Source organism: Idiotropiscis lumnitzeri, chromosome 9 (genome assembly GCF_059441095.1).
Source record: "Idiotropiscis lumnitzeri isolate Australia: NSW breed Sydney's pygmy pipehorse chromosome 9, RoL_Ilum_1.0, whole genome shotgun sequence".
Lineage (NCBI taxonomy): Eukaryota > Metazoa > Chordata > Actinopteri > Syngnathiformes > Syngnathidae > Idiotropiscis > Idiotropiscis lumnitzeri.
Window position 1 is genome coordinate 4,565,000 of NC_142399.1, and position 22,582 is coordinate 4,587,581.

Consider the following 22,582-nt stretch of genomic DNA (forward strand, 5'->3'; position numbering starts at 1 on the left):
AGTGATAAGAGAATTAAGTGATGGGCTATAGGTTCTTTGTCCTTAGTCCATTGATTTTTTTTTTTTTTTTTCACCCCACAAAAGGATCCCCGGACGTAATTACTGAGCTGAGCTTTTTGATGCATGTTTACAGACTCGCCGAGGTGCCCTCGGTTTGATTGAATAGTGAAAAGTCAAGAAACGCTCTCAATTATGCCTCATTTATTTTGGTTGCTGGAAGAGTTCTTGCAGTGCTATAAACAGACTTTTCTGTTGTGGAAACACGCTAGCGCTGCACAATAGTGATCCAAAAAAAAAAAAAAAAATCCCACATGGGTAATAACTTAGATGACCTAATGTCTGTGGTATTTATCTCCATACTATCTATAAAAGCTGGATCCTCAGCACGGGCTGTTGATCCGAAAGAAAGCCAAAGCAACACATCGTCGTTGTTTTTAGGTTTTTCTTAAACATTCCCATGTAGTGGAGTTACGGGGAAAATGCTTTTGTTTGGTATTCACATGGTTAAATTCTTTTTGGACGCTTTTTTCTTTTTTTTTTTTACACATACATCTCACAGTAAATCTGCCCCCATCATGGATCTGCCACATCAAATATGGTGGATTTGCTGACGTAGATCCACAATGAGTCAACCAACTTAACCCATTCACTGCCAGAAGAGTAAAAAAAACAAAACAAATGTTTGACGTCTTTAGCCGTCAATGGCAGTAAGTTACGTCTTTGTATAGCTACTTTGCATGTCTATGCTAACACATTCACAATCACAGTTTTTATTGGTTTCCAGTCTCCGTAATGTCTACGACATTATTGTGTCCTCAATTAAATGGATAAATATGAAATTTCGTTCATGTTTGACCAGCTAGCGATGAGCTCAAATGTGAGTTCAAGCTAGTTCACGTGCACTTGCAGGTATCATAATTTCAGATCAAGTTAGATGTCATGATTATGTCTCTTTTCTCTGAGTTGCTAAAATTGCATGTTGCCCTTCAATCTAAATATAAGGAACGCTTTGCGTGATACTGGTGTGATCTATAAAATACTTGCATAATACATTTCCTATTTTGTCACATGAAAATCTAAATCTAAATCTTTTTTTTTTTTTGTATTTGATGACTACTAAGCACATCATCTGTTTGTGTGATAATCGGGAAGACTCAACCTTTCCTGTCTCGAAATGCATCACTCTAAAAGATTAATCTGTGGAAATTATTACATTCTCATCTTCTCCGGAACGACATGATATGAAAATACCTTACTCTCATATAAATGACGCCGCTCCATCAAGCTATGTTTACTCAAGTTCTACCTTTGTTTTCATTTCAGTCAAGATCACGATGGATCTGCGCACCTCGGTAGCTTCGGTCACATTCTTCAGTGTCATTCTTGTGCTTCTCCATGAACATCGTCTGAATTGGTAAGCATTAATATTATGACACACGCACACACACACACACACACACACACATTGCTTAACTTGGCTTAATTATCAAGTGCCCCCCCCCCCCATGATTTGTAAGTTACCACCATGACAAAGTTAAAAGCATCTGAAAGCCACTAAGTTAATTTATGGCCAATGATGCATCGTAATGAATCATACGGACCTGCATCAAGTTAGATTTATGATTTGTCCAACCGCGGCAGGAAATACGGCCTAACGGAATCTGCTGAGAGGATTCGGTGGCCGCCATAACCGCATTTATCATTCTATAGTGAAGCCATTTTTTAATGCGTTGCCACCATTAGTGCTTGTACTTTTCTCCCCAGGAGAGGCCAAAACCGTCTTTTGACTGTCAGGCTAGAACTGGATCATAGATTCTATTTGGCTAGTTTCTAACATTTTTTTTCTGTACTGTATTTGTTTTTGATTGTTCTTAATTTGTGTCAACAATCAGTAATTCATTATTAAATCATTGATAAAGTAATGGGGGGGGAAATAATTGTTTTACTTAAACTGTGGAACCTCATAAATTAAAAAATATATGTTCTGTGGGTTGACTAATATACAAAAACAAGTGTTAAAAATGTGTTAAAAAAACAGGAAGTACAATGAAGTCACACGACTCCCAATTTGATGTTAGACCAAAAATGGGATCAGGAAATAGTTTGTTGGCAACCCTCTCTGGACATGATTTTATTTTCTCAAGCAACTACCGAAATTATCATACTCTAAAATTTGTATACAGTAGTACCTTGTCATATGAGTTAATAATTTATTTATTTTTATTCTTAACTCAAATAATATTCTTAACTCAGATAATGTGGCGTTCTCAATCACCATCTTTGGCTGACAATTTGTGTGACGTCACACACTTTTACTTGTATATCCCCCCAAAAAGTGACATTTGGTGTTCCCCTTGCAATGGCAAACATTGTGAGATCATTTTGTGGTCACGTGTCTTTCATCGTCGCATCATGACTCTCATCCAAAAAGACAGAAACCAGCCCCGCACACCCAACCCATCCTGTGATGGTGCAGTGCCGGCCAACATGATGGATAGATACCATATCTGTCACGTAATTGGAAAACGCCACGCAAGATGCTGTTTTCGATTGCTTTAATGTAGTGTCTGTTCCTAAGTGAGCCAAAATAGCTCCAAGGTGTATTCCCATCCACAATCGGTTCAGGAGGGCTCTTGTGTCTTGTGGCCATAAGTCCACCCGAGAAAACCACGTGAGGAGTATTTACATCCCACTGAGATCTAAAGATCATTTACCCAAACCATATGCTGTTGCCTTAATGGTTAGTGATATTTCTGCGACTGGGTCCAACAATTAATGAGGGAGAAACGGGGCTGGCGTTAACCTCCGGGTATTCCTCCAACGCGACTGCCCCCTTTCTCTGAACCCTGACTGGCCGTCTCGCCGCCCTTCTTCCGTCTTCCCCGGTTGAACTCTCGCCCCCGTCCTCTCATCCCCCACCTCCAGCCCTCCCCTCGGGGGGCCCAGTGGAAGTGATTTATCTTAGCGTGAAAAGACTTGTGATGACGCCGAAGCGGGCGAGGGGGGGGGGGGGGTTGTGGGGTGGAGGCGTGGCCGCGGGGGCCCTTGGCATTGAATGCTTCGGTGGCGTTTGCATGAAGTTCACGGCCCTGCAGCCACGATAAATGTCAAGTGCTACAAACGTCCTGTAAATAAGACAGAGCACTGCCAGAGCCGCAGTTCTGCTTATTGACTGGCCACGCAGAAGGTGTGTGCGCGTTTTGTGTGTAGAAAAGCGACCTTATCTTACATTTTGAATAAAAGGCAACAAATCTTGGATTTCATAGACATCAGCTCGCTATACACTGAGTAGTTATGAGCTCTCCTATGCCGCAGTTTATTTGGGGGGGGGGGCATATAAAAACTAGGAAATGCTGAAGGTGAAAAGCGGTACGTGCATGTTAATGCAAAGACCTTGTGAGCTGCACCCTTTTAAAAAGCTTGAAAAATTCACCGCAGGTTTTTGTTTTCCTTTGAAGAAATAGTGTCACACAATCCGTGTGGAGCAAATCAAAGTTTGAACATTTAAGTTATGGCAGAATGTGTCATTTATTTTATAAAAGCTTTGCTATCTTAACCCAACAACAAAAGTTTTTTACGTTAACAATAAAATAACCACTGTTTTTATTTTTTCCAGCTACAAAGGGACCCCTTTATTAAAAAAAAAAAAAAACATTCAAGGACAGCACAAAACTGCTGTACAAAAAAAACTATATTAAGTGCAAAAACTTATTGTGATTTTTTTTTTCTTCATAAAAATCAACTCACTCAAATTGTTATTGCATTTTATGTTCATCCAATTTATCAGTCCCAAACCACAAAAAAAAATAAAATAGGCTTACAAGTTGTAGTTTAACACCCAGTGTAAGTGCTACAATGTCTGCCATCTAGTGGCAATTGGTGATATTACAACTTAAAAACTACAGTCAACCCCTGCCTATTCAGTTCTGCCCCCCGCTGCAAGTTGATCCATAAGGCCGACTTTTATATCTCAGGGTCCTGTTCACGTCTATCATTTGGAATATTTCTTGTCGAGTTCAGTCCCGTTTCATTATTCCGCTCCACAATGTTGGCATAGGAATGCGAGATGCTGGTCTGCAGTCTGGCCCAAAAAAATCAAATAGCAAAGACAGAGATGACACTTACCCTGCTTTAATGAGATGACAAGGTGCCTTTATTTCATTCTTAGAAGCCACTTGAGGACTAGCCGAAGTCATTTTGGGACTCTGGCGCAAACTTAAAAGCGTTATTTTATTTGATCAGCTTCTTCAACCTCAGGAATTTCCCTGTTGGTGAAAAAAAAAAAAAAACGAGAAGCCGAGAAGGAACAGGGCTATTAAGAGTTATCTCGGGAAGTACAGTCCTGCATATATATCACCGCCCGCCGGTGTCATCCCCCCACTTGATAAACTGCATTTCCTGTCAGCGGAGGACACTGAAGGTTACCGCCGCCTATGAAAAAGTGCACAACAACCACCTGGCCGGCTTGGTGACTCTTCTACCTGCTGAAGCGACACAAATCATTGGGGTAATCCATAAAGAGCAGGCATTTATCCCCCCCCCGCCCTGTCCCGACACCTCCCCCCCCCCCCCCCCACCCCGATTCCTGCAGTGATAGCTAAATGCCGACGTAACGTCAGCTTTCGACATTTGCGAGGCATCCCAACACCGGGACGTGTACTCGTGCTATTACATGCGGCGGCGACGACGTGTGGTGGTATGCAAACATTTGCCTACATGCACTCAGCTGATTAAACAGACGCATAAATAATTGTCCTTGTCACTTTTTTTTTTTTTTTTTGATATAAAGGCAGCGCATTGTTCCTCCCTCCATTGCTCACAAACATCATCGGGAGGGAGCGTGGCCTGCTGTATATCCGAGCCTCAGCAGGGACCAGAAGCTGCATTTGTTCACCAGCTCCAGACACACTGAAGCAATTTATGTGCCTCTGGCTGCAGGCTGATTAGAGCAGCGCTTGTAAAATGTATTTTGGCATATATGCTGGGTTTTACTGGAGCTCCCTCCTGTCACACATACATCATTGAAAGAGCGAGATGAAACAAGAGCAGCCAGGGGAGTGGCGCTGGTGTCTACAGAGGGCATTGTTTCCTTCTCGGGGGGCCTCCATTTTGGAAATGGTTAACCTCAAACTGTCAACACTTTCTTGGGAGGAGCAAGGGATGTGATTTGGTAATTGTCTGCAGTGGCTCATCCACTGTCGAAGACCCCGTAAGATGTCAGCTCAATGAACGGCTGAGCTTTTTCTTTGGCTTTTTTTTCCTTTTTTTTGCTGAAATGAGGAAAAGTGTGATGATAACCATAGAGCTGGGAATTAAACTTGTTGAATCAAAGGTTTAGTGTTCAGAACAATATAAGCAGGACAATTAAATTATAATAAGTATATATATATATATGTGTATATATATATATATATATATATATATATATATATATATAATAGCTAATGACTGGTATGAAAAACACACTTGGCAATAGATGACTCATTTCTTCAGTCTGTTACTTTCCATAAATGTCTCTGTCAGTTGCTTTAAAAGGCGTGAGTATTTTTCCTTTTTTTTGATTGTTGCTTTATAATAAACTGTTTTATTTTTCATTTTCCCAGATTATTGTTATTATTATTATTATTATTATTATTATTATTATTAGCATCATCATCATCCGAACTATAAGGCGCACCCACAGCTACTCTTTTTAAAAAAAAAAAAAAAAAAAAGACCCAAAAGAAAAAAAAAATAAAGATTTATTTAGCGTATTTTCTGAACTATAGAGCGCCCCCTACTGTTGAAAGAAAATTACACAGACTAGCTGCATCGTTGTATTAGCCGCATGGTTCAAAATCTTGGAAAAAAGTAGCAGCTTATAGTCCGGAAAATATGGTACTTTTGCCTCCCCCCAAAAAATACCGGTAATCATACAAGCGATGATTGTCCTCCATTTTGTAAGTTTAAAAAAAAAAAAAAAAAAAAAGTCCTGACTGTAAAAAGCAATTTATATTTTAATTTAATTATTAATTATTAATTTATATATTTATATCCATTTCCCCAACTAAATATCAGCAGCTAGCTAGCATTAGCTCGGACTTTTTCCTGTCAGAAAATCTGGTTCCCATACTTTTACTGACGTGAACTGACTGACAAAAAAAAATAAAAATGCTACATGCCGCGGTTGACTTTCCTCTCTCTCTTAAAATCACGTCTTGTCAACGTCGTTCACGTTTTTTTTTTTTGACGGTGACAGTTTCAAACTAGAATGAATGAGTTCGCTTGACATGATCACATTAAATGGGCAAAATTGTTTGGCTCGGAAGTAAACCGATTGCCTTCTTTCACCCTTCCACTGTTCCACTCACTCTTGTCCTTTGTTTGAAATCACCCTCCTGGCCATCGCCAATAAACACAAAATCTTCCTCGTTGCTTGTTGCTCTTTCAACCTGTCGCCCAACTTTCCTCATGATTTGCTGCGGCTTCATCATCTCACCAGAACAATTGCATCAACAAGTGCCGGAAGGCCTCGTTTCATACCATGTGAGATATTTGATTGAATTAGAATGATGTGACAACAAGCCCTCTCATTGTGCCACCTTGTGGACCTTATGCTTGGCCACGCTCCACCGTCACATGGACACGGGCGAGGTCATTTCTCGTGTGTGCTCGGAGGCCGACTGTATGGAAGTGAATATGCGCTTTGTTGCACTTCGGCAGAGATGAATTCACTAGAACAAAAACGGCACTGTGTTTTTTTTTTGTTTTTTTTTTCAGCTCATTTTTGGCCACTGTCCGCAACGTGATTTATTTTTCTATGTCACACTCTAATTCATGTCTTCGGTGATAGGCGCATTTTATTTAGGTGAGATAATTGCACATGTTTGTTGGCTGAAATGGCAAACTGTAACTCAAAATGGAACTGATCTGTGATAAATTATTGTCGTTACATCTGTGTTTTTCCTGCCTACAAGCCAACAATTCCATTTTTTTTTTTTTATGACTCGACCTAATTGTGTGCCTGACTTATTGTGTAATTATGTCTGTTTAGTGTAAGCCATCCTGTCTAATCCCTCACTCCATGAAATAGGGCGAGATAACCGAGCAATGACGACAAGTAATGCGGACTTATTTACTCAAAATTATTTCTCAATGTTTACATGCTAGAGAAAAAAAAATGCAAGTCACAGTCCGAACGTTTCAGTGTACCGTCTTTTGCAGACTATAAGGCGCTACTTTTTTCCTCGATTTGGAACCATGCGGCTAATACAACGGTGTGGCTTTTAAATTGATTTTTCTTTCACCACTAGGGGCGCTCTATAGTTCAGAAAATACGCGAAATAAAAAAAGGACATTTCAATTTTATGTGCCCATACTGCTTGAAAGTGTCATTTTACTTCACATTTTTGCCGTATCTTGCACCATTCCAATTTTGACAATTGTTGGTTCGCAGTTTTGGCAAGTGAGCCCACCGTCGGAAAGAAGCAATTACTCTGACCACGTTATCCCTCTGCATTAGTGATATTTATGATCCTTGTGTAAACGTAAATGAAAGTGAATAGGAAACAAAATCCTCTCTGGGGTGTCTTTCAAATCATGCCAGTGTTTCATTCATCGATGCAGAAATCATCCAGTTTGCATGATAATGCCGTTGTGTGGCGAAAAAACACGCCTGATGGAACAAGACAATCTTGTATGCAGAGAAGCGGCGAGCGCCCTGCGAGAATCAATAAAGTGCATGAGATTTTGGATTTATGGTGACATCCTATCGATCAATTAGACACTGACTGTTCAAGGGGGCGCGGCTAATGGATGGATGGATGTTCCAGGCACTCAAAGATGCCAATAGGTATTATAAATAAATCAGAGGTTAGACGGAATTACTGTATATCACTTTTCACACCGGGAAAAATCGTCACTTTACACCAGATGATGACTTTCGAGCAGCCATTCTCCCATTTTTTTTTTTTTTTTTTAAGCCACGCTCCCTTTTCACGTCTTGACAGTGTGGAACACCTCCAGGACATGCTAAAAAGTGAGGAAACAATAAAATAATTTTACAAATTGGGTGCTCAAATTATTTTGTTGAATTGACTCATAGAAGATTGCAGCAGCTAGCTTGTTTTAGCTCTTATGGTTGTTTGATTTAGCGCTAAAAATGAAATGCTGCACATTTTTTACGAGGAACTTTTAGAATGGAGGAGGAAAAAAAGCAGCTATTCACCCCTTTTCAATTTTTTTTCTTTTTCCAAAGCACCCGGAGAAGCCCCGCAACTTCTGAGGCACCATGCTAACGGAGAAATCGCTAGCGTCGGCCACCAAATGAGAGCATGACGGTGAACAGCAGCAAAAAAAGATTCTAACACAGGACTGACAGTCACGTGAGTTTTCTATTTTCTAGCGGGGTTAACTGCCGATAGCAGGGTGGCAAATATGTCAAGATGAAGCAGAGACCGGGTCCGGGGTGCTATAGGTGATGGTGGAAGCTAACTTCTGATTAGCTGGTCACAGCTGCTCAATTTAAGGTAGATTAAGAGCATAATTTAAGGTGTTAGTTTTTTTACAATATACGTAAGAGTGTCAGAAAACATTGATCGATCCATTACTTATTCCGCTTTTCCTCACGAGGGTCGCGGGGGGGGGGTGCTAGAGCCAATCCCAGCTGTCTTCGGGCAGTAGGCGGGGTAAACCCTCAACTGGTTGCCAGCCAATCGCAGGGCACATGTAGACGAACAACCATCTGCGCCGACACTCACACTTAGAGGCAATTTTAGAACATCCAATCAACCTGCCATGCATGTTTTTGGAATGTGGGAGGAAACCGGAGTACCCGGAGAAAAGCCACGCAGGCACGGGGCGAACATGCAAACTCCACACAGGAAGGCTGGAGCCGGACTCGAACCCATGACCTCCGCACTGTGAGGCCATCGTGCAAACCAGTCACCACCGTGCTGCCCTGTCAGAAAACATATTTAATTTAACTTTATTTAACATTTTTCAAGTGTTAAATAAAGCCCCTGAGGGTTCATTGTACTCATAAAGAAAATTGTAATTATTATTCCATACACAGCATCCACTTTAAATCTCACCGACCAACGTTGCTGTGGTGTCTATAAAGACACTATCTGTTGAAGGCAAGTTTGCTTTATTTTTTTTTTTTCTCCAATAGTTTCAAAATGCTCGCCTTGTGTAAGAAGACAGATTGCGCCCAAGCAGGATGTGCATGATATGCATAACCCCATTCATGTGACGTGATTTAGGTTTTAGGGTTTTAGTCACGGGCTCATCTGGCAGCCCACTCCGAGAAGGCCCAAATGAGGGACGCATGAAATAAAACTCCTCCTGTGACTTCTCAGGGGGAATGGAGTCATTTAGTAGATTTCTGTCCGTGTGCCGATCACTCAAACTGAGCCGGCTTCACCACACAGCTGATAATCATACATATTCCGCGCACCGGAGCGCTATAAATCTCTGTCCCGGTTTCATCCCGCCGTCGTTCATCAATCACACCGGGAGCAGGATGAAACACTGCCGCCTCGGAAATATATCATATTAGTTCCCGGGATGTTTACCAAGATAATGTGAGACAACAAGAGAGGGTGAAATATGGCTCCGCCGCATTCCTTAAATTAAAAACCACTCCTCCTTCCCCTTCAGATCACCCTTGCGCGCTGGGGGAGGCTCGTGTCTACAAGGCGTCCTAAACACCGCCGTCCGCGCCCTTCTGTCACCTTGACGCTTACGAACGTTGTAAAGATGCCTGAATAAAGAAGCAAAGATCAGGTTTGGATTTAATTACTTCTGTCAAGCGGTTTGTTTTATTGCTGTTAGTGTGAACGAAAAAAAAAACCCCAAATAAACGAGATGATTTCCAGATGGTAGGGTGGGCCGTGGAATAAACAGACAAATGTGTTTCCTAATTTTTCCAACATATTTCTCTCAAATCAAATTTTGAAATCTGCAGTATATGAAGGAGGTTGCTGGTAGGGCTGGCTTAAAAAAAAAAAAAAGATGTATCAATTTGAATCTATTTTCCTTTTCATAACCCGACATCGATTCCCAAAACGATTTATCGATACATTTTAGTAACGTCTTTTTCCCCATAAATTTACGCGAGTTCACGTGCTACGCGAGATATACGTGAAAGTAGCGTACCAAAACAAAATGGCGGAAGCAGTGAAGTCAGTGCCAACAAGCATGAAGGCAGATTTTATTTCTTGTTTTCATCGGGTAATTTTAAATAAAACGTACACGATTAATGTAACCTGATTGGCTTTAATTCTTTATGTAAATATTAATATTGTTTTACGACTGCACCGAGCTACAGCAAGCAGTTGTTCTTCTGAGAATGCTCGAAATTTGGGATTGAATCGGAAAACAATCGAAGTGAATCGAAAATCAAATCGAACCTTGTGTATCGTATTGATTTAGCAATTTTGAAAATTCTCACAGTTACGACGTACAATTTCACAACACCTTGATTCAATCTTGTATTTGGTCACCAGATAGGCCAGTGTGTCAAAATTATTCATGGAGGATAACAAGCAAGTCCATCCACAAATTTATTGAATTTGTGGATATGCCAATTGTTTAACATTAGTAAACTACGGGAAAGTGATCAAGGCTTTACGTACAGTCGGCTATCATGCAGTACATCGTGGCAAGCGGCAGTCGATGCTCTCCATCAATGTGAAATATAACAATGAGATCATATTTTAATGGACTCCATTTACCATTCGGACATCCTCATTATCCAGGGAGCAATTTCTCTCCATATATTTGTGTCCAGTCTGAACGCCTCCTCCCCTTTTTGGTCTCGCTTCATTCGTCAGAGACTTACGCGAGGGCTCTTCCCCAACATTAACAACACTTAAACTATTGAATCCCCATCGGCGTACGCTTGATGACGCGTGTGTGATTCTGAAAATCATTAAGAGCAATTACCGTAGGCCTCCCGGCGCGTTTGAAAGTTGATTCGAATTCAAGGTAAAACATATGAAGCGTGTCACCGTGCCACAGATGTGATGGAATGATCCATGCGTTCGTTTCTTGGATTTGGATGTTTGCATCGCTTTTCTGCTTTAACGCTGACTCGGTGTCGTAAATTGCAGCTTGCGCACCTGAGGTCCTTCCCTCTCCGCTCGCTCGCGTTGTACATTAGAAATGTAATTTGCCGAGATGAATGCATTCTATTCCGGTTCGCTGTGATTTGGACGACTGCTGCGTGGCAAAACGGCATCGCCGACTGATTATTGAATTTTTATGGCTCGGTAATTAATTGCAGATTCGCTGTTTTGTTCTATTTCTTCCACTCTGACATTTTAATTTCGACAAAAAGCCGCCGTCTCCACGCGGCCCTTCTCCGGAGATCGTAATGGCCTATAAAACACGGTGACTTATAGATATGGCGGAGACTTCACTTGGCCAATGATTGTTTGAAACCTTGCTGATCACACAGAATTTAGTCCCCTTTCCTACCTCCTCCCGCCCGCCCGCCATCTCATCCCTGCCTTCCCTCCCCAACCTCCTGAATTCATTTCTTGTCAATTAAACTGCAGCTACAGTGTCCCGTCTGAAGAATAGGAATACATCAATGTGTCATCCAGCAAGAATTCATTATTGGATGCGGCCCGGCAACTTTTCAAACGCGACGTTGCGGCCATTATTTCTTAAAGACGATTGTCATTACTTGACCAGGCAGGCGAACGTCCTTGGCTTGCATTGCAAGCGCTGCATTTAAGGCCGAGGGGGAATCAATCGTAGCGGAGGGTGACACACGCCATATCTCAAGGCAGACAGCTTTGAATGCTTATATCAAATCAGAATCCTTTGCTGGCACGGGGGACATTAGTTACCCTGCTGTCAGGAACACATGTAAGCTGTGTCCAACTCAAGGCCTGGGGGCCACATCTGGCCCGTGACCTCATTTGATGTGGCCCGCTAAGGGCCGTGACTTTTACTGTGCCACAGAGTGTTTAAGTCCAGCGGATTCTATTTAGATACCAAAAATCGGGTGAGCAATTCACTTCTATATCAATTGTTTTCTTTGCTGCTTCAAACCAATCTGAATTTTTTTCATTGTGGTTAAAATAATGGCAATAACATTGGGAATGATTAATTCACAAGACTCAGGACTGTGTTTTTCTCCAGTACTTATATCGTTTATCATAGTAACAGCTGTATCACGATTATCGTCGGCAAATATTGCAATCTTGTGTCGCCATTTATATTATATTTTGGAAGTGGCTTCAACTACTTTGCAAAGTAATAAAATGTGGACAATACCATTTTGAAATTCAGCACCAGCAGCGTTTTAGCATGAAACAACTTTGCGAGATCCAGAGTTGACATCAAGGAAATGAAATTGTAGTCCTCAGCTGGAAACGTAATAATTCTTGTCCTTCCTTTTAATATATGGCCGCAGGATATTTATCGAAGAGTGTTTGTCATTCCTCTTTTTTTGCCTATCTGCTATCCCCTCATCATGGTGCCCTTTTCTGCTGCGTAAGCACAAGTCGGCGCAACCCATCACTCCCCGAAGCGGACCCCCCTCCTACTCCTCGCCACGCAATCTCGGCGCCTCCGTAATGGTCGCTGCAGTTACCATATTTCAGCCCTAATTGGGTTGGCGCTACAGAGCCAATTTAGGGCCGCTAGTTTGGAGGAGAGTTCCTCTGCGACGTTGTTAGGGATCGGGATGTCTCGTGTGCCGCCAGGTGTGTGGACTGTAATTGCCACGGAATGAAAAGCGCACCGCGGTTCTGTGGCGGCGCCGTTTTATTCTCAACACTGCTCGATAAGTCCATTCACACAAAATGAGATTAGGTGGCTTGTCTTGTTTCGGTTGCTTTCCGGTGAGTTCTGCGTCCCTCGAGAGCGCGCTATGGCGCACACTCATCAAAATGACACATTACGTTCTACTTTTTTGTCTTTTTTTTTTTAAAATGTCCCGCGAGTTGAAGAAGCATCTTCCCAGCCGCCTGACCTTGCGTGCCGCTCCTCAGCGCCCACGATCTATGGCGGCCATTTTCTCCGGAGCCGCTCACGACGACGCAAAGAGATGTTAATGTCAGCCGGTGTCGCCTTAACACTCAATAAAGGACGGCGATTGGGTCGCTCCGCTCCGCCAGTCGATTGGCCATCTAATGAGGAGAGGCCCGACCATAACTCTACAAGATTCACTAGTGTTTGCCTTTCACCAGAGGCTCTTGCACAGTAATAATTCCAAGTGGATAAATGTTTTCCCGATAACAAGCTGAAATAACCTGTCGGCCTGAAGTTGATGTCGACGAGAAGAATCGCGCAATTAGCGATCGGCGGGAATTTATCCTAGTAGCTGGAGATACACAGCTTTTTCTGGCAAATATCAAGGCTAGCTCGTTCGGATGCACTTCGTCTTCCATGTTTCCTCGCCCGGCGTGTCATCAGTCACGGGCTTTACCTTTGTACCCTCCCTCTGTGTTTTTTACCTCTAAATGCCCCCCCCCCTCCTCCTCACGCGAGCATTTAGCTTGTTAATGTAATTGAAGTCACTCCGAGGAGAGGCGTTATGGATGATGCGCTCGAGATGAGACAATGCACGCTAATCTCCGTTTATCTCCAGGCTACCTTAAAAAGAAAAGGGGGGGGGCTTGCTCTCCACTGTTCCATTTAGATCCGTTGCAAAGATAATAACGTGCGGGATTCCGAATTAAAGACATCCGTTACTTCAAATTACACCGGCGGAGCCGTTTTAATGTATCGCTCATTCTGACAAAACACGTCTTTTATTGTCGCTCATTCCGAATTTGGGATTAACCGTGCTAATTGGCTTGAATGTTGAGATATTTTTGGTTTTGATTTGAAACCGTGACTAAGGAGTGTGGTGACCAGTGAAATCCCTCCTCTGATGTCGATTAGATGTGTTGCCAGGACATCTCTCATTGGTTTGAGGTGATGCTTCTGCCACCGATCCCTTATTCGCATGAGTGCTGGCTTGCGCGAGCTAGCATGCGCGAGCTAGCATGCGCAGTTAGCTTGCGCGAACTAGCATGCGCGAGCTATCATGCGTGAGCTAGCTTGCGCGAGCTAGCATGCGCGAGCTAGCATGCGCAAGCTAGCATTCGCGAGCTAGCATGCGCGCCCAGTATAAGTATTAAATACAGAAATAGCCCTTTGATACAGCGCGTCTTTTGGCCGTAAAAATACGGTATCCTAAATAAGACAGAGATTACAACGTGTCACATCATCATGCCTTTTACACCTTATAATGTTACAAGGCACTCTAAAGTTGATTAATAACAAGCACTTTCGTCATAAATAGCTGCGACTACCGTGGCTGTTGTAATTAACCTTTAAGTGTGATGGACTTTATTGTATATTGCCCATTCCTATTACTGACCCACATATATCATCGCAGAGCGTTCCTTGCTTCCGAGGCCTCCCAGGAGCCTCGGCATACTCTATGTGTCAGATGACATCATATCCCTCGTGGGACTGTGAATGATCTTGTTTTCTCCCCCGATCTCGCGCGTGCATTTTTTTTCTCCGCTGTTCTTGCGCAAATGTATCATTTAAACCATTAGCAGCGGCTAGCTTTATTTCATTAGAATAAACTATATCATCTCCTCCCCAGAGGCGCCCGCAAGCTAGCGAACTGTGAGAATACGAGAGGGGGAATATTGAAAGCGGCAACATGCCTAGGTAAAGTATGACTTAATTTATACGGCTAATGTATAGCATTGATCGTCTGCGGGGAAAATAAAGGACAACATCTTTTCAGAGCCCACCTCATTAAGGTTTAATAATTTAGAGCCAGTTAGCGCGATAATAAATATACTCTGGGAACTTAAGTGAGGCTTTTGGTGATGAATGCAATTAGAAAATGTTGTCGTGTAATATGTATGAAGTGGAGTTATTAATTGGACTTGGAGCAATGGTACGGCCTTGCGGGGTTTCACGGGAGGGATAAAAACGACAAGTAACCACTGTATTTTTATTTTTTTTTCAAAATACCCTCCACAGAATACTAATAGCTAAATACAGAATTTCTTTATCGGTGCTGACATAATGAACACATTTTGGATGTCATTGTGAGTGGAATATTTTTATTAGTTTTAGTCGCGCAACAGCTTTTGTCCAGGTGTACCTGCTAAAGTCTGTGAATGAATCCGACATTGCCCGGCATGTTCATTTGATTCCGCTCTTAAATAAAGCATGTAAATATGAATATTTATAGACGTATAATAGTGTTATAGCTAGGAGCAAGGAATTGCGGAATATCCACTTTCTTGCAATTTGAGAAAAACATAATTTCCTTCTGTAATAAATACTAGCTCATTCATCATCATCAACTCTGTTCAGCTCCAAACTGGCCATTGGAGTTGCTTGTTTTGCTAGCCAAAACAGCAACACCTAAGCAAATAAGCAGTCGTTTTTAGAAATGCTCAACGTAATAAGGTCATCGACTCTATTGTTCTCACTCGTCATTGGTCTACTCTAAAATGATTTAAGTTCACAGACACTACTCTTTATTTTCACAGAGTTCTGTTGCTAACCTAAGCGGTAGACCCGAATCACATAAACGGTAGTTTAAGGTAGTGATAGACCGAAATGCTTTTTTTCAGGGCCGATACGGATTAGTAGCAGTCATGGAGGCTGATAACCGATATTTTAAGATGATATTCATTCAACTCCAAAGCTTGACTAAAGTTAAATGTCTTTAAGTACATGTTTAGTAATCAATTTTAGTGATTTACAACATGTTATTTTTTTTTTTTAGGTATTGGAAAATAGAAAACTTAATTTTAAAAGTTTAACAAAAAGTGCACGGACCTCACAGGCTCATCTGCATGTCTTATAGTGAAATGAAAACAAACATCTCTTTAAAGTTTACTACGGCAAATAGTTTTCAATTAGTTGTGAGTTGTAGTAGAGTCTGTTGTAGTGCGTGTGACTCGAGGTGAAAAAGCAAACAGGCAGTTTACTGCTGATTGGCTTCTATCCACTGCACGGGCCAATCTGCTTCTGCAGGCAGGGTCACCAGCTCAGCAGAGTGAAAGAGAGAAGTGTGCTGCAGTGAACCAAAACAAACCAGCTTGTAATTTATCGCCCTTGAAGGTTAAAAAAAAGAAGAAAAAAAAAGATTATCGGCAAAATGACAAATATCAGCCCGGCCGATAATCATCTTATCTCTCGTTTTAGGTAATTGTCAATATTTGAAGCCCAATGTTGTCATTGATGCATTTGGCTCGTTTATTACAAACAAATCAGAAGTCGATAAATGAGTGTATCCAAATAATTTAGGCTTCTGAAAGGCGAATATTTCGAGGTCTGCAGAGAGCAAGTCAAGCATCAGGTCTGTTTCATTCAGTCAGCGACCTTGCTCTTCTGGGAAGAAATGATGGAGGGTTTTCACAGTGCATGTTTTTTACGCTCCGCCACGAGATGAATAAACGCCGCCCTTGAAAAATGAAAATCAAAGGTAGTGAAAAAGCTCCGAGGGATTAGAACTGGGGAGCCTGATATGAAGCCCAGTTTACTCTTTATGATGTCATTTTCTTTTTTATGGCAGAATCAGAGGGTGAAGAGCTCAAGGCAGATATGGAATCCAGGTTTGGGCGTAATCCACCCCCCCTCCTCCCCCTCATCCATTTTTTTTTTTTTTTAATACCACAGTGCATAAATCTGCTCCATTGATCTTTCCGAATAACGTGTCTATTGACAAGAACCAGTCTCTCGGTTTGAAAAGTGATAACAGCGCAGTGTTGTCGCACTAAATAGTTATGGATGTCATTCCTGGCTGGGTGTGAGCCTCCGCTCGAGCGTCAAGTAACACTTGGACGTGTGAGTGAATGCACAAATGTGTGCGAGGCCCCGCTGAGTGCGTTTATGCAGGCCGTTAATCATGCCGTTGGCCAACTGGCTGCAGCCGCCGGGCAGGTGGGCCTGTCAGGTTGGCAGCCGCAATCATGCAACCCTGAAACCGGACCCCCCCCGTCCCCCCCTCGGGACAACCGTACCCCTGATGCTTCTCATCCTCGCGTGTCAACTGGTGCTTACCCGGTGCTATTTTGACTGATACCTTAGCTCCCATTCAAGAGTGACCAACTTGCCCGAGCGGGGTGGTAAAATCCCAATAAACAGACTCATTGAAATGAAGACATGTTTTACGACGGGGAGATTAGACGGATTCATTTGCAATCCCTTGGAAGTGGATATCTTTACCCCCGTGGTTAGGACATGTGACATTAAAAGGGAAAATTCCAGATTTTTGGGGGGACTTACATGCCCTATTAATGTCCAATACCGGCCATGACATTTCACTCAGTCTTTGTCGGAACTCAGGAATTGAGCATTCACACGTTGACGCTTTTGAAAGTTGTTCTGTGCATGCAGCTGTCCAGACATGGAACGTGTAAATTAATTATTCGAATGACATCACAGCGCCACCACTTTCAAATTGAACCATTTTTCACTCAAGGCGCCTTTTCATCGCTGTGGACGTCCTCCTCGACGTCCACACCGTGCCGCCAACGCTGTAGTAAGTGCAGTGTGAAAATGGCTTAAGACACAAGGATGCAACGTGTTTTCTAGATGCTACATTAGTGTAGCAACAGAGCTATCAATATAAGCGATTATATATTAGTTATATAGTACAGATCGATTTCTGCATATTGGACTTCTTAGATTTTAGCCTCTGCCTTGATGGCCACGTTGTAAAAGTTCCAAACCAAAATACACTTGTTGCATGTCACATCACTCATTTGCGACACAAGAGTAATAGATAAGCGGAATCGTCGGGCAAGCGTACAGACGGCTCCTTGGATTCGAATTACCGGGAACCCGCTTTTAAAAGAAACCGGTTTTCAATTCCCTTCCATCCCGAATAGTAATATCATAAATAATACAATTTTTGGTCAGCATTGCTTCTACGAAACTCATCAACAATATCCTTACTGGATGTTACATATCAAGCGCTATCCACGGGTTCTAGGCGTTCTGTTCGTCCATCCATCGTCCTGAAGGGCACTGACAGTAAAGCATCCGCTGCCTGGGGAGCCGTAAAGCGTCTTATGAAATATCGCTCAGGTCCCCAGATTAGCACCGTGGCCCCGGATGAAATGTCGTGCTGGCCGTGAAGTTGAGCATCTACTTGTATCCCTGCTGTGAGACGTGTGTTGAGCAATCCACAGGAAATATTTGGTCTTCTGTTGTCACTGTTACCATGCTAAGCCACCGTGTTGCCAAAACGACAGGAAGTGAGGTTGCGCAATTCAATGACGATTACACTCAACGATTACAAAATTGGTAAAATTGTAAAAAAAAATGTATTATATGCAGTAAGTATTATATGTAAAAAAAATTAAATATGACTAATTTTACAAGGTCTCATACTATATAGTGAGTATACTTAAATAAATAATTTGAACGTTCTATTGAAATTGTGTATTTAGATAGGAAGTAAGTTCTACTTCACTATTTGTTTTAAATAAATGCATTTGATTTGTCTTAATAGTGTTGAATTTATCGTATTTTTCAGACTACAAAGTGCACCCGTATATAAGCCGCAGGAACTCTTTTTGAAACAACAAAAAAAAAAGATATAGAAGCCGCACCAGGCTATAAGTCACAGTTGAAAAGTTGTTTAGTGCATGTACAGAACGATTTTGTCCTGTGAATGCTCATAAAGATACATGAACCGATTGTAAAAACAGTGCCTTTTCACATGGCAACAACTTTGCTCATTAAAACAGAACAGACCCAAGAGAAAAAAAAAATCGAGATTTATTTTGCGTATTTTTTTTAACTCTAGAGCACCCCTACTGGTGAAAAAAAAATCCACAATAAAGCCGCACCGTTGTATTAGCCACATGGTTGAAAATCTAGGAAAAGGCGGCTTATAGTCCGGAAAATACAGTACAACTTTTTTTTCTTTTTTTTTTTTTTTACCCCCCCAAATAATTATTTTTATTATTACGAAAATAATGGTGGTTAATATTTTTTTTCCAGAATCGAGCAGCGCTTAACAGGAACTATTCCGCCCGGCTCAACCTTATGTGACATTTAAGTATGCGGATATGTTGTCTTCTTGGAAATGTACAACAAATGTCGCACACGGGCTTAGTTTTTTTTTAAAACAAACCGGCTTGGCCTTTCTTGAGTTTCACACGGTCGTCAAAGTGTCAGCTCCAGGAACGCACGCTTACCCCTTTAGTGTCTTCTCATCCTCTGCTGTGCAAGTAAATTATCTCCATGGTACTTATTCCCGTCTTTTTTTTTTCTTTCAACATGAAACGGGAATATGCTTGTATAAATCTTTAAAAGACCCAATTAATTAAGCGTTCATGATTAAACTTTGTCTTTATAGACGAATAGTTGTCTTCAGGGTCGTTGCGTTCAAACTACATGCATTTTTTTTTTCAATTCGTCTGCTGCAATCCCTCAGCCTGGTCGTGTAGGTTCATCTCCCGAGCCCAGTTTCTCTCCAAAAGTTATTGACATTTGTTACTCACGCTTAATTAAATTGCAAGCTCCACAAGAATCCCCCCCGCTCATAAAGCGAGGTGCTGACGATTATATTGCGGCGCACACTGCCCATGTGTTGACATGCAGCTCCAGTCGTCTGGTCACTGCTTCAGTCCTGCCAGTTTGCTCAAAAGACGACGACAACACTCTGAGTGATAGTTGGTAGTCCCGGCGTTGCAGAATTCCCTTCGCACTCTGAGTGCTGCACCGTTTTGTTTTGTTAGTTTCAGTATTAGTTTTAGTTTTTTTTTTTTGATTGAAAAAAAAAGGAGACTACAATTCTCAAATGTCATACATTAATTCCAAAATGAATACATCTGAAATGTTATGTGCGGTTTCGATAGACCAAGACGAAAAACGAAGGACATTTTCACCGTAATTTTAGTTTGTTTTCATTTTTAATTTCAATTCCGTCCCATAAAATGTTTTTTTTTTTTTTTTCTCAAGTCTGTTCATTTTTTTTCATCAAGTCCGCTATCACGAGATCCTCCAAAAGTGCTGTTTGCACAAAACCACGCAATGCTCCTCCACGTTCACCTGCGATTTTTGTTTTTGTATCCGGAGTAATTTAAAACAAATTGGGATAATTGCTCGATAGTCTTCAATCCCCCGAGCACCCTCCACCCTTCTCACCTCATTTCTCTGCTGGTCATACAGGGAAAAAAAAAATCCAAAACATTTTTATTGATCCTTCCTGCTCATACAGTGGGACGGGGAATAGTTTGTTTTAAAGGCCACCCAATGCAGTGTTTCCCGTCGCCCTATTTTTGTTTTATTTTCGTGGATAGCACGACTGATTGGAGAACATCTGCTGGACCATTCAGCCAGCAGATCGGCCTGTAAGGAGGGAAAGCAAAAAAATGGGGGTGGGGGGGGGTCAGGTGTGGCCAGAGCCAGAACACATCAAACCGAAATCCACCAGAGCACAAATGACTCACTGCCTCTCACAGATAATAAAACAAGCATAAAGTTTGCTCAAGGTGCAGGTGGGGGTATTTTGCACCGTACTCGAGAGAGACCAGGCACCGACCCGATGCGGGAGGGAAGGTAATTGGACGCATATGGGAGGAGGTAAATGAAAGAATTGTGAGAATATCCCCTGCGGAATACCTAATGGGGACAGGACAGAAAAGGAAATTAAAAATTATTTGAAGCAGATGGGCTGCTCTTTGAGTTTTTCAGGGAAATTTATTAGCGCCGTGAAAGAAACGTGTCTGTTTATTTTGCACGGCCATGAAACCCAACGGCCTGCTGAGTTGTGCTTGTGTTCGTTTATGGCCGCCGGGCCATTAGTCATCATTTGGAATGCATTTGTTTATCGATTCACAATTTGCTGTGATTTATCGGTGCCTGTCAGATTTGATTGGGAACTTCAATGAGTTTTATAAGAAATCTCAACAAAGTTGGATGACGTACAGGTACGGCGTCATTTGAGCCTAATTGTGTGACTTGTAGTGACAGCTCACTGTAATTCATTTGTTCCCGTTATTTCCTCAGTGCCAAGAGCGATCGAAGGTTGCGGAATATGATCCCAATCATTAAGTGTGTCGTCGCGTCGAATATCTTGAGAGGAAAATCCCTCCAAGATGAGACACGTTAAGAACGTAATCGATGGAGCGCAATAGTTTACTTGTGCAGGGTGATTCTATCAAAGACGTTCGTGTAAGGGAATCTTATTTTTGTTCCTTCAAGTAAGTGCCGTTAAAATTCAGCTGGCTCTGGGCGTCGGGAAACATAAAGGTTAGTGTGGATATTAACCCAACATATGGTTAGTATTTCCCCAAGATTAACAGCCTCCCAATATAAAAGGCAAAGCACAAGATGTTTGCCATGTATACACTGTTGTGAATTTAACCTTTAATTTCCAACGAATGGCACTTTTAAATTTTTTATTTATTTTTTTTTAATTAAGAGATCAAAAAGTCGGTGGCTGTTCTCATTATGAAATCTTTTTGCGCAGTAGGGAAGTTAAAGACATTTCTTTGTTGGTATACTAAAAAAAGAAAAACCTAAATAAATTAAATAAAATAAATAATACAATAAAATAAATAATATTAAAAAAATAATAAATAATAAAATAATAATAAAATATATCTAGAGTTGGAAAGTCAAAAGTTTAAAGTAGGTGAAATTACGTTCACTTGTTTGTCCTGAAATTTAAAAAAAACGACTATCGCTAACTTTTTCTTTTGTTTATAAATACATATATTCTCGCAAATATAGTTTCTATAGTCATCATTGAGTTGTGCAGATAAATCTCAGAGAGAGACAGAGCCTTTGTTGCAGTGGCTCACAGAATTTGAAACGCGCTGACCGTACATAATGAGTTGCCAGCTTTTTGTTGTATTTCACTTTTATGATTGTTTTCATTGGGCGGTGCTTTGCTCGACGCTGTTGTTTTAAAATGGAAAAAAAAAAATTGGATAATCCTTGTTTACACACCGTTTCTTCGGCAAGTCTTTAAAATTATTAATCATAAGTAATCGCACATTCACATAATTTACAGTGCAACCTCCAAAATCGAATCATAAAAGATAAAAAAAGATACAAAAAATTATAAATATCATGCAAGGCGTTGTGCGAGATCATGAATAAAATATGTTTTGGCCTCACAGGAAATTCAGTGATGGCCTGATGAAAAGTTAGGATCTCGCTGAAACTAGAAAGTGGAACTTTGTGCTAATCAGAACATTTTTTAACAATGCACACACAGTCGTATGTCGCCGCAAGCATCCTGGCAACTCAACTCTTGATCAACACATCTTTCCGTTTTCATTTTTATCAGACAAATTCACAGAAAACAGTTCATAAAGAAGTGATCTAACCCAGTCGTACCAAACAATATCTCAACATGCTCACATATAAGACACACAAACCCGACACGTTTGTCTCTGGCCTAAAAGGTGAAAGTGTGTTGTGGGTAAAGTGTGAACAAAAACAATTCTCACCTTGAAGTAAACAAGCGTCCACTTCCAAGGCTCGCCGCCCTCCTGCTGAGCCTCGCAACGTTTCCAACCAAATAGGACAAACGAGATCCACTGACAACACCTCTCATACGACTTGATTTCTTCCATTAGAACATTATTGCCATTTT